Source organism: Mandrillus leucophaeus, unplaced genomic scaffold (genome assembly GCF_000951045.1).
Source record: "Mandrillus leucophaeus isolate KB7577 unplaced genomic scaffold, Mleu.le_1.0 Scaffold370, whole genome shotgun sequence".
NCBI lineage: Eukaryota > Metazoa > Chordata > Mammalia > Primates > Cercopithecidae > Mandrillus > Mandrillus leucophaeus.
This window is the reverse complement of record NW_012103921.1, coordinates 1307828-1320637: the sequence shown is the minus strand read 5'-3', so window position 1 is coordinate 1320637 and position 12810 is coordinate 1307828. Positions and strand designations below refer to the sequence as shown.

The 12810-nt window shown below is 40.3% G+C and overlaps 1 protein-coding gene across 1 annotated transcript in view; it reads right to left on the bottom strand.

Moving 5' to 3' along the window:
- The window catches only part of EIF4G3 (eukaryotic translation initiation factor 4 gamma, 3), a 297458-nt gene extending 289283 nt beyond the window's left edge, over positions 1 to 8175 (bottom strand). Inside the window, exon 1 of the mRNA XM_011990137.1 lies at positions 8100 to 8175. The gene's annotated coding sequence lies outside the window, so the exon portion shown is untranslated. The remainder of the gene's footprint in view (positions 1 to 8099) is intronic.
- Positions 8176 to 12810: the final 4635 nt, after the last annotated feature.

Here is a 12810-nt window from a genome sequence, read left to right as displayed (position 1 = left end):
AAAAAAAAAAAAAGAACAAAAATATGTGCTTGGGCCAGGTGTGGTGGCTCACGCCTGTAATCCCAGCACTTTGGGAGGCTGAGGTGGGTGGATCACAAAGTCAGGAGATCAAGACCATCCTGGCTAACATGGTGAAACCCCGTCTGTATTAAAAATACAAAAAATTAGCTGGGTATGGGTGGTGCGCGCCTGTAGTCCCAGCTACTCGGGAGGCTGAGGCAGGAGAATCACTTGAACCTGGGAGGCAGAAGCTGCAGTAAGCCGAGATGGCACCACTGCACTCCAGCCTGGGCGACAGAGCAAGACTCCGTCTCAAAATATATATACATATACACATATATACATATATATACACACATATACATATACATACACACATACATATATATATGTGCTTGATTCTTTTTTTGTTCATATGATCAATCACTCAATTATGGCTAATAAGGAATAATGACATAAGCTTCCCTCTCATCCCTGATAAATGTACCCAGGGCAAACTTGCATAAAGCAAGTTAAAATAAATACAAAATAACTAGACTAAATGTAACATGAACACATTCCAGAAGATGACTCCAATTTTTTTTTTTTTTTTTGGAAACAGAGTCTTGCTCTATCACCCAAGCTGGAGTGCAGTGGTGCAATCTCAGTTCACCACAACCTCTGACTCCCGGGTTCAAGCAATTCTCACACCTCAGCCTCCCAAGTAGCTGGGACTACCGGCTCACACCACCATGCCCAGCTAATTTTTTGTATTTTTAGTAGAGGCAGGGTTTCACCATGTTGGCCAAGCTGGTCTCAAACTCCTGACCTCAAGTGATCTACCCACCTCAGCCTCTCAAAGTGCTGGGACTACAGGAGTGAGCCAACCACGCACAGTCCCAAATTTTTTTTCTTAATTTTTTAAAACTACAGAGACAGGGTCTCACCATGTTGCCCAGGCTGGTCTCAAACTCCTGACCTCAAGCAATCCTCCCACCACCTTGGCCTCCCAAAGTACTGGGATGACAGGTGTGAGCCACCATGCCCGGCCAAGTCCAACTTTTAATGCTTCTTTGATTATCAGCAAATCCCTATTATGTAAAATGGCGGACATTAGTGTATAAAACCTGCATACCAGATACAAAAAAGCACAATCTTTGTGTAATTTTGAGACTGGCCAGGAGTCTTTCAAGCCTTTCAAGGAATTTAACCAATTCAATGAAAGTGACATATGGACACCACATGCTAAGGCAGTAGGAGGTGAACTGGGGGTTAACTTTTACTTCATGACATAATCCCAGCACATTGGGAGGCCAAGGCGGGTGAATCACTCGACGTCAGGAGTTCAAGACCAGCCCGGCCAACACGGCGAAACTCCTTCTTTACTAAAAAATACAAAAATCTGTCGGGTGTGGTGGCACATGCCTGCAGTACCAGCTACTCAGGAGGATGAGGCAGGAGAATCACTTGAACCCCAGAGATGGAGGTTTCAGTGAACCAAGAATGCATCACTGCACTCTAGCCTGGGTGACAGAATAAGGTTCCACCTAAAAACAAACAAAAAACAACAACAAAAAAGGGGAAACCAGCAGGATGAAGCAGCTCACACCATAATCCCAGCACTTGAGTGGCTGAGGCGAGAGGATCAATTGAAGCCAGGAGTTTGAGACCAGCCAGGGCAACACAGCAAGGCTCTGCCTCTGTTAAAAAGTATAAAACATTAGCTGGGTACGGTGGCTTGTGCCTCCAATCCTAGTTACTTAGCTATTTAGGAAGCTGAGATGGGAGGTTCATTTGAACTCAGGAGTTCAAGGCTTCGATGAGCTGTAATTATGCCAGTACACTCTGACCTGGGCGACAGAGTGAGACTCTGTCAAATAAATAAATAAATAAAAAGTAAAGACTATCATACTTTAAGGTAACTTCTAGCTCCCTAAAATCCTTTCTTCCAGAATAGGCATGAAATATAATATATACACAAACACTTTTTTTTTTTTTTTTTTTTTTTCTTTTTTTTTTTTTTTGCAGATGATGGTTTCATTCTGTCTCCCAGGCTGGTCTCAAGTTCCTGGTCTCAAGTTCCCGGGCTCGAGCAGTCCTCCCACCTTGGCATGCCAAAGTGCTAGGATTACATGTGTCAGCCACCACACTCAGCCACACACACACTTTTTTTTTTTTTTTCTAATAGAGACGGGGTTTCACCATGTTGCCCAGACTGGTCTCAAACTCCTGAGCTCCAGTGATCCACCCACCTCAGCCTCCCAAAGTGCTGGGATTACAGGTGTGAGCCACCATGCCTGGTCTCGATTTTTTAAAACTGATCAAAGGACTATAAATATGACAGTAGTTTTAAATAGTAAAAATCAAATTAGATCAAACTCAAAAAACACATTCAAAAGCTTAGATTCAAATATTTCATGTAAACTACATGACAGGCAGTGTGTTGGTGCTCACAGGATTTTGATGATCTATTCTCCAAAGTAATAAATGTACAGAATTATATGTCCTCATTTATGAGGTTTTATAACTAAGGTTTTTTCAACAAAATACTTGTTCCTCATTCAGTATTCATCTCCACAAACAGGACTACTGAGTTGTCCAAACCAAGATCTATGACACCACCTTTACTCTTTTCTCTCACATCCCACATCCAAGACATCAACATATTCTACTGACTTTACTTCTCCTTACTCCCACTTCAATCACCACCACATGTCCACATCACACAGTCTATTCTCCATACAGCAGCCACATTGACCTTCTAAAAGAAAATTCACATCTACTGCTCTGAATCCTCCACTGCCTTTCTAGTATATCTAGATTAAAATCCAAAATCTTTACTATGGTCTGTAATGTCCATGTATTAGTCCATTCTCACACTGCTACAGAGAACTACCTGAGACTGCGTAATTTATTAAGAAAAAAGAAAAAGGAAAAAAAAAAAAAGAGGTTTAACTGACTCACAGTTCCACATGGCTGGGGAGGCCCCAAGAAACTTACAATAATGGTGGAAAATGAAGAGGAAGCAAGGCATGTCTTACATGGTGGCAGGAGAGAGAGAGAGAAAGCAAGGGGGGAAGCGCCGCACCTTTAAACCATCAGATCTCAGGAGAACTCATTCACTATCACAAGAACAGCACGGGGAAAATCCGCCCCCATGATCCAATCACCTCCCACCAGGTCCCTCCGGACATGTTGGGGATTACAATTCCACATGAGATTTGAGTAAGGACACAGAGTCAAACCAAACCAGTCCACATAATCTGATGTCTCAAATCCAACCTCTCTCCATTCCAGCCACACTGGCTTTCTTCCATTTCTAAGACTACATTGAGCTCACTACTATCTCTGGGCGTCTGCACTGCTGTACCTTCTACCACAAATGCTTTTTTCCCCTAGAAATCTTCACTTTCAGCTTAATTGCCACCTTTTCAGAGAGACTTTCCCTGAGATAATTAGTTAAGGTAGAATGACCAGTATCCTGCTTTATTCTCATCAAGCTACTTATTACAACCCAATAGGAAACTGTATATATATATTTGTTTGCTGTCTTCTTATACCATAAAGATGTAATATCCATGAGGGCTGAGGGTCTGTGTTGCTCCATTACCATATCCTGAACACCTAGACCACTGCATGACACACAATAAAAGCTTAAGCTTAAGTATTCAATGCTGAGTGATTAGATTCTATAATAAACAATATATAACCACTTATTATTTAAGAACTGTTATCTAAGGAATGGCATACGAAAAGCTGATATGAGATAAAGTGACAAGATAAAGCATAGGGCCTACAAAACAGACAAGAAAGACAAACTAAACTATACCCCAAAAAATGGTTATAGTATTTGTCTCTATAAATCACTCAGGATTACTACAAGTTTTCATTTTCTTTCACTTATCTTAGTTTAAAAATAATATTTAAATGGTGAAAGTACACTTAGGTAATTAGAAAACATCATATTTTAAGAGGGATTCTGACAATGATGCTGTTCTTTTGCATAGTACTTTTTTTAAAAACCATAAAAAACTAAGACCTAGAGGAAGGTTGTGCCAGAAAAAAATATTTTAAGTTTTCTTTTTTTTCTTAAGACACAGGGTCTTGCTCTACTGCCCAGACTGGAACGCAGAGGCACAATCAGATATCGCACTGCAGCCTCGACCTCCTGGGCTCAAGTGATTCTCCTGCCTCAGTCTCCCAACTACCTAAAATTACAGGCTCACATCACCATGACTGGCTAGTTTTTTTTTATTTTTTGTTGAGATGGGGTCTCATTATGTTGCACAGGCTGGTATCAAACTACTGGGTTCAAGCAATCCTCCCGCCTTGGCCTCCCCTACTACTGGGATTACAGGTAGGAAACAGCACAATCAGCCAAAGGTTATTTTTCTTTTCTTTTCTTTTCTTTTGAGACACAGTCTCGCTCTGGCGCCAGGCTGGAGTGCAGTGGCACGATCTCGGCTCACTGTAACCTCTGCCTCCCAGATTTAAGCTATTCTCCTGCCTCAGTCTCCCGAGTAGCTGGGACTACAGGTTCACACCACCACACCCGGCTAATTTTTGTATTAATAGTAGAGACGGGGTTTCACTATGTTGGCCAGAATGGTCTCGATCTCCTGACCTTGTGATCCACTCGCCTTGGCCTCCCAAAGCCCCAGGATTACAGGAGTAAGCCACTACCCTGGGCCCAAAGGTTATTTTTCAATGTGTTATTCAAAATGCTATTTTTCAATGAATTGAAGATTCCTAATGATTAGGGTGATCAGATAATTTATAATAGAAACTGGGTCAATTCTAAGAGTGACTAGGGCTGCAGAAATAATAAATTGATCTACAATAGGTGTTACTGAGCCTTGTTTCAGACAAACCAAGAAAAACTATCATCCTATCCATTACCTGCATGATACTCCTTTTTTTGTTGAGGGTCTCACTCTGTCACCCAGGCTGGAGCATAGAGGTTTGATCAAAGCTCACTGCAGCCTTGAACTCCTGGCCTCAAGTGATCCCCTTGCCTCAGCCTCTAAAGTACCTGGGACTACAGGTACATGCCACCATGCTTAGTTAATTTGCAAATATACAAAGGTCAGCTTAAACCCCCGCCCCCCAACCAACCTACATACTCTTTATTTCACTTCATATTATGTCACAGTGAACTGACTACTGGCCACTCCGTTAACCACGCGTCTGAATCTTCACTTCCTAGAAGGCTTTGCCTTCCGTTCTCTACCTACAGAAGTCTTGCATCTTCTGCTTTAAGTGTCACTTTCTGAATGCAGTCACCTCTTCCTTTCGCATGCAATTAACATGTTCCTGTCACCAATCAAAGGTTCTTAATCTGGAGCTTAGAAATGGCCTGATGAGGTGGAGCGCAGGGTCTCACACCTGTAATCCCAGAACACTGGGAGGCCGAGGTGGGTGGATCACTGGAGGTCAGGAGTTTGAGACCAGCCTGACTAATATGGTGAAACCCTATCTTTACTAAAAATACAAAAATTAGCCAGGTGTGGTGATGCGCACCTGTAATCCCAGCTACTTGGAAGGCTGAGGCAGGAGAATCACTTGAACCAGGAGGCGGAGGCTGTAGTGAGCCGAGATCGAGCCCCTGCACTCTAGCCTGGGCAACAGAGTGAGATTCCATCTCAAAAAAAAGAAATGGCCTGATGGACATCTGGCAAATTCTGAAATTATATGTAAACACTGAATATATGTTCCTCTTGAAAGAGAGAACATTAAAACTATTTTCAGATTCTAAAAGTGATTCATAACCCAAAACCATATGAATCACTTCTCTATCATATCACTTTATATTAGAATTATTTATTTTCTTATCTCCCTCAGTAGACTGTGAGTCCTTTAAAAGCATTCTATCTAATGGTATGTTGAGTCGAAATATTTAAAAGATAGGTTTCACTCCCTAATTCCCCTAAATTATCTTAGGCTCGCTGTAAAACACCTAAAACTTACTTCTAATATTGTTACCTTCATCCTCTAACTTTTAAATTTTCTTTCATATGGCTAGGCATAGTGGCTCACGCCTGTAATCCCAGCACTTTGGGAGGCCAAGGTGGATGGATCACTTGAGCCCAGGAACCTGAAACCAGCCTGCTCAACCAAGTAAGAATCCTCAAAATAATTATTTTCCCTTCATTTATGAATTTGAATCATCTAATATAAAAAATTAAAGGGGCTGGGCATAATGGCTCATGTCTATAATCCCAGCACTTTGGGAGGTGGAGGAAGGCGGACTGCTTGAGTTTGGGAGTCTGACCAGCCTGAGCAACATCGTAAGACCCTGCCTCTGCCAAAATATAATTTTTTTTTTTTTTTTTTTTTGAGACAGAGTCTCGCTCTGTTGCCCAGGCTGGAGTGCAGTGGCGCAATCTCGGCTCACTGCAAGCTCAGCCTCCGAAGTAGCTGGGACTACAGGCGCCCGCCACCACGCCCAGCTAATTTTTTGTATTTTTAGTAGAGACGGGGTTTCACTGTGTTAGCCAGATGGTCTCGATCTCCTGACCTCGTGATCCACTCACCTTGGCCTCCCAAAGTGCTGGGATTACAGGCGTGAGCCATCTTGCCTAGCCAAAAAATTATTTTAATTAGCATGCACAGAGCAATGTGACTGTAGTCCCAATTACTTGGGAGGCTGAGGCAGGAGGATAACTTGAGGCCAGGAGTTCAAGGCGCAGTAATCCATAATCATGCCACTGCACTCCAGCCTGGGTGACAGAGTGAGACCTGATCTCTTAAAAATGAAAAAAAAATTAAATTTCCTTCTGTTAAAAACGGTGTTCACAGCCAGGCACAGTGGCTCACACCTATAATTCCAGCACTTTGAGGGGCTGAGGTGGTGGATCACTTGAGGTCAGGAGTTCAAGACCAGCCTAACCAACATGGTGAAACTCTGTCTCTACTAAAAGTACAAAATTAGCAAGGCGTGGTGGCGCATGCCTATAATCCCAGCTACTTCGGAGGCTGAGGCAGATGAATCGCTTGAACTGGGAAGGCAGAGGTTGCAGTGAGCCGAGATCGCACCATTACATTCCAGCCTGGGCAACAAGAGCAAATCTCCATCTCAAATTTTTAAAAAAAGTGTTCACTCTTCTAAACTTTCAGCATTTTGAAAATACATAATCAAGGAGAATAAAAAGTAAAATTTTAAAAATTTAAAGTTTAGAAAACATAAAACTGGTGAAATTTTTAAGAAAAAAAATCCAGAAAGAAAATAAAACTCAGAGTGCAAAAAGAATACAAAGCTGCCTGTAATCCCAGCACGTTAGGAGGCCAAGGTGGGCAGATCACCTGAGGTCAGGAGTTTGAGACCAGCCTGGCCACCATGGTGAAACCCCACCTGTACTAAAAATACAAGAATTAGCCAGGTGTGGTGGCACGTGCCTGTAGTCCCAGTTACTGGGAGGCTGAGGAGGGAGAATCGCTTGAACCCAGGAGGCGGAGGTTGCAATAAGCCAAGATCATACCACTGCACTCCAGCCTGGGTGACACAGTGAAACTCCATCTCGAAAATAATAAAAATAATAATAATAATAAGGCCAGAGGTTAATATTTACAGAAAGGAAAAATAAGTCTATCTTTTTGTTGTTGTTGTTTTGTTTTGTTTTTTTGTTTTTTTTTTTTTTGAGACGGAGTCCCGCTTTGTCGCCCAGTTTGGAGCGCAGTGGCGCGATCTCGGCTCACTGCAAGCTCCACCTCCTGAGTAGCTGGGACTACAGGCGCCCGCCACCATGCCCGGCTAATTTTTTGTATTTTTAGTAGAGACGGGGTTTCACCGTGTTAGCCAGGATGCAAGGTCTTGTTGATCTCCTGACCTCGTGATCCGCCCGTCTCAGCCTCCCAAAGTGCTGGGATTACAGGCGTGAGCCACCGCACCCGGCAAGTCTCTCTATCTTAACATAGTATTTGTTTCACTCCATTTCTTAGATTAAGATGATGGGGAAAGAACCTATTCACCTTATCCTATTACATACATCTCATTCTATTCAGAATTTTATTGAACTTTTTGCCAAAAATTTGTCATGTGTCAATCAAACACTGCCTATAATTAATACCAAGGATTCACACACAAAAGCACACACACAATTTGACAAGCTGCAGACACTCACCGTGCTGTAGACTGCTGAGACAGTGGGAGTGAAGATTCGATCCTCAAGAGGCTGTTGCACAGGTCCTCTAGGAATTCTAGAAGAGCGAGTTAAGGATAAGAGAATTCAAAAATGGATGCTTAATAGTTAGAGACAACTGCCACCACAAATTTCCACCAACGACCTAAGCACTTTCACCCAATTAGTAAGTTATATACTTCTCCACCAAAACTAAAAAATAAAATACTTCAAACGTCCTAAAATGACTATATCAATCTCTTCAAAAGCCTTCCCATGATAAACATTCCATGGAATCTCAAAACAAACACAACTATACAGTAAGAGTCCAAACTTTAGGCCCATGATGAGATTCTGCCACCTTTATTTTCTACTAAAAATAACTGGCTGGGTGCAGTGGCTCAAGCCTATAATCCCAACACTTTTGGAGGTCAAATTGAGAGAACTACTTAAACCCCAAGAGTTCAAGACAAGCCTGGGCAACACAGCAAGACCTCGTCTCTACTAAATTAGCCGAGTGTGGCTGCCAGCACCTGTAGTCTCAGCTACTCGGGAGGCTGAGGTGGTAGGATCACTTGAGCACAGGAGTTTAACCAGTTGCAATTAGCACACCTCTCTACCAAAAAAAAAGCCTAAATAAATCAATATGAGACAGGAACTGCCAGAAATTTTCTACAGAATTTGAATTCAAAGAAATGACCCCCGTAAAACTTTGTACACTACCACATATTTCCTTCCTAATTCTGCCTGCCATCGTGCTTATTACCAGTTCTCACCAAACTCTGTATCTCCAAGCATAAATCACTGGATGTTTCTTTCTCTCTGAGCTCAAGATACAGGCCAAACAGCTTTTCACAGTGCTACTTAAAATTCTAATTCAATAATTGAGCAGTGTAACATGCACATACAATAATTCAGAACATGCTGATTTTTTAAAATCCATGACTGAAATACAGTAGTACATCCACTTGATATTTCTGTATTTCAAATTGCTGTAATTTATATCATTAGGAAATACAAGCAAAACTATTAGTAAGATTATATAGATGGTATGCAATACTGAATTAAGACTCTAAGTAGAAATATAAATGTAAAAAATTTCAAATTCTCCACTTTCTTTTTCTAGTAGAATACAAGGCAAATTTCATAAATAAATACAATTTGATGGTTAAAGATTACTGAAGCACAACAGACTCTGATTATTAAAGTACTCACTACATACATGTTACAACAAATACCAACTAGGCAAATACACTTGCAGAGACTAAATTTCATCAGAGAAGTCCAAGAATCCATGAGGAGGTTACATGATATGTATTAATGATATGTTTCCCACTTATGCAGAAAAGAGAGCTCCAATACATTTTAAAGAACAAATGTTTATGAAACTTCATGAAGGATGAACTCTCTTCAAAATAAACCCTCTTGATCGATGGCAATCGTATCTCGCACTGGAGTTGTTTATAGTCAGTACCTCCTTAAAAGGTGCATTTTCACAAAGTAAAAACAAGAAGTGAAAATAAACAGAAAATGTTTTTCAGTCTAACAAAATACTAAAGTCATTTATAATTCCCAGCTGAACATTCCTAAACCTTGCCCCACTCCACTACAAGAAAAACTACTGCCCTATCAGCATAAGCAATATTCTTAAAGTGAAAGACTCAGGTTATCATTTCCTCATTGAAAGGAAGATCAAGGATACCAATGTCATCAAATAAATACTGATTTACAGGTAAAATAAGCAACTAGTATCAGGAGATAAAAAAATAATGCAAAGGGTCTTTTTCTATATTATTTATTATTTAGGCAAATATGTCGATGTCAATTTATGCTTTCTTTACTTCTTATTTCTACATAGTTCTGACAATAAAAAAGGAAGTTAACTTCTATAATACATAAAATAATGGCAGAATTTCTAAACTATACACTATTTCACAAAGATGCCGAACATAATTTCTCAAAAGATGTACTTTTTAAAATACAGTTACTCTGGAAATAGCTATAGTCTTCTTTTTTTAGTTTTTTATTTTTTGAGACAGAGTCTAGCTCTGTCACCCAGGCTGGAGTTCAGTGGCACAATCTCAGCTCACTGCAACCTCTGCCTTCCAGGTTCAAGCGATTCTCATGACTCAGCCTTCTGTGACTCAGTCTCTCAAGTAGCTGAGACTACAGGCATGCACTACCACAGCTGGCTAATTTTTTGTATTTTTAGTAGAGATGGGGCTTTGCCATGGTGCCCAGGCTGGTCTCGAACTCCTGAGCTCAGGCAATCCGCCCACCTCAGCCTCCCAAAGTGCTAGGATTACAGGCATGAGTCACCACACCTGACCATAGCTACAGTCTTTTAATATTACTTCTGAACCACACGAATATGTTTTTCAAAAATTAAAAAAATTCAATTTAAACAAACCAGCTCCAGCCCAGCCCACAAGAGACCCTGTCTCTATAAGTATATATTTAAAAAAAAAAAAAAAAAAAAGCCAGGATTTCTTTTTGTAAATAGCCCCTACAAAAGAAAAAATAACCTATTTTTAAAAAGAGCCTGGCACAGTGGTGCATACCTGTAGTTCCAGCCACTAAGAAAGCTGTGATGGCAGGATCCCTCGAGCCCAAACATTCACCTGGGCAATTCTTTCTTTACTCTCCTTACCTTTTACCATTGAGATCTAAGGAAATAAAACTAACCAATTTTAAACTCTGTTTCAACTCTATTTAATGCTGGCTGTTAATTCAGGTCCAAAAACCCTATTGGAAATCAAGAATTTTTCCACTACTAGAGCGCAAACATAGTGCTTATGTATACTACCTAACACCCCTAGCAGAATCTAGACAGCACCCTTAATTAAACACATTAATATCTCTACAGCAAAATATATGAATATTCAAACTTCTACCCTTCTGTCCAGAAATTTACCAATGCAAGAAAAAGAATAGTTTTCCAAGCTCTTGGGATTTTAGAACTGCAAGACTATACTATGTTTATCATTGAATCTTTGCAATTAGTATCTCTGAATGTACACAACTAGAAACCATTACATTAGATTTTGTTTTGTTTTGGAGTATAGTGGTCTGATCACAGTTGACTGCAGCCTCAACCTCCTGAGCTCAAGTGATCTTCTCACCTCAGTCTCCAGAGTAGCTGGGCCTACAGGTGTGCACCATCATGCTCAGCTAATCTTTAAATTTTTTGGTAGAGGTGGTGTCTCCCTATGTTGCCCAGGCTAGTCTCAAAATCCTGGGTTCAAGTAATCCTCTCGCCTTGGCCTCCCAAATTTCTGGGATTACAGGCACGAGCCACCACACCTGACCTATATTAGATTTTTAACAAATTCAGAAACATTAGTCTCAAAGAGCTTAGCCAGAAAACCCCTTGTTCTGGCTCTGATTTTCTATGAACTCAGACACAAGTCAGCACATATTGCTAACTGATTTCCTACCAGTCATATTTAAGTTTACCCAGAAACATATCCGGTGTATAAGTTTAGAAACATACAAACAAAAAACCAAAACAATATTGCTAGAGCCTATGCAACAATGGCTGCTGACTACACTGTTACTTCTACACAAGATAAAAATACACATTTTCTGTGAGACAAAATGATATACACATGCAAAAATGAGTGATACACTCACAAGTTTCAAATGCCCTCACATTTTTAGTTCTACAACAGACTAATATGCTTTAACAGTGTTTTCTAATGCCCAATTCAGATTCAAATACAATCAATCCATATGACAAAGCAAAGGCAGAAGGCAACAAAGTAAGCCTCTCTCCTCAAAAATGCCCACCTTGCACAATAGGAAAAATATGGAATCAACCTAAGTGTCCATCAGAAGATGACTGCATAAAGAAGATGTGGTATATAGACACAATGGAATACTATCCAACCATAAAAAATGAAGTCATGTCTTTTGCAGCAACGTAGATGGAACTGGAAGTCATTATCTTAGGTGAAACAACTCAGAAAGACAAATACATGTTCTCATTTACTAATGAGATTTAAATAATGTATGCACATGGAGGCAGAGTGTGGAATGTCAGAAAACAAAGACTCACAAGGGAGTAGGGGGATGATGAGAAATTACTTAATGGGTACAACATACGTTTTTTCAGGTGATGGACACACTGAAAACCCTGACTTCACCACTACAGCAATATATCCATTGAACAAAATTACACTTGTCCCCCACAAATTTATACAATTTTTTAATTGCCCACCTTGAAGAAGTATCAGTAACAAAAACAAGTTGAAGTTAACAATTCCAGTTGGACCTATATCTGAACCACTCAAATGGCCTTGATAATAACCAAAATAAAACATGCTGATTCACCAAATTTCTCTGGACATAGATGTGGATAATAATAGGTGAGCTACATACATTTGGCAGACTTTAAAAAGCTATATTTTAAAGAATAACTGAATGCTACTCGTATATGACAAAAATCAAAGTTTGCTGGAAGTTATACTACTGGCTGAAAGTTTTTATAGGTGTAACTATAAGATTTACAAAAATGTTAAGGCCTTGTCATTGACCTGAAATGCTAGAGCACTGTTAATATGTAATTTCAAAAAGTGAATGTAACTTTAATGTGCTAAAAGTTTCAGTGATGGAACTTACGTTAAAAAATAATCATGATTGGCCAGGCACGGTGGCTCAAGCCTGTAATCCCAGCACTTTGGGAGGCCGAGACGGGCGGATCACGAGGTCAGGA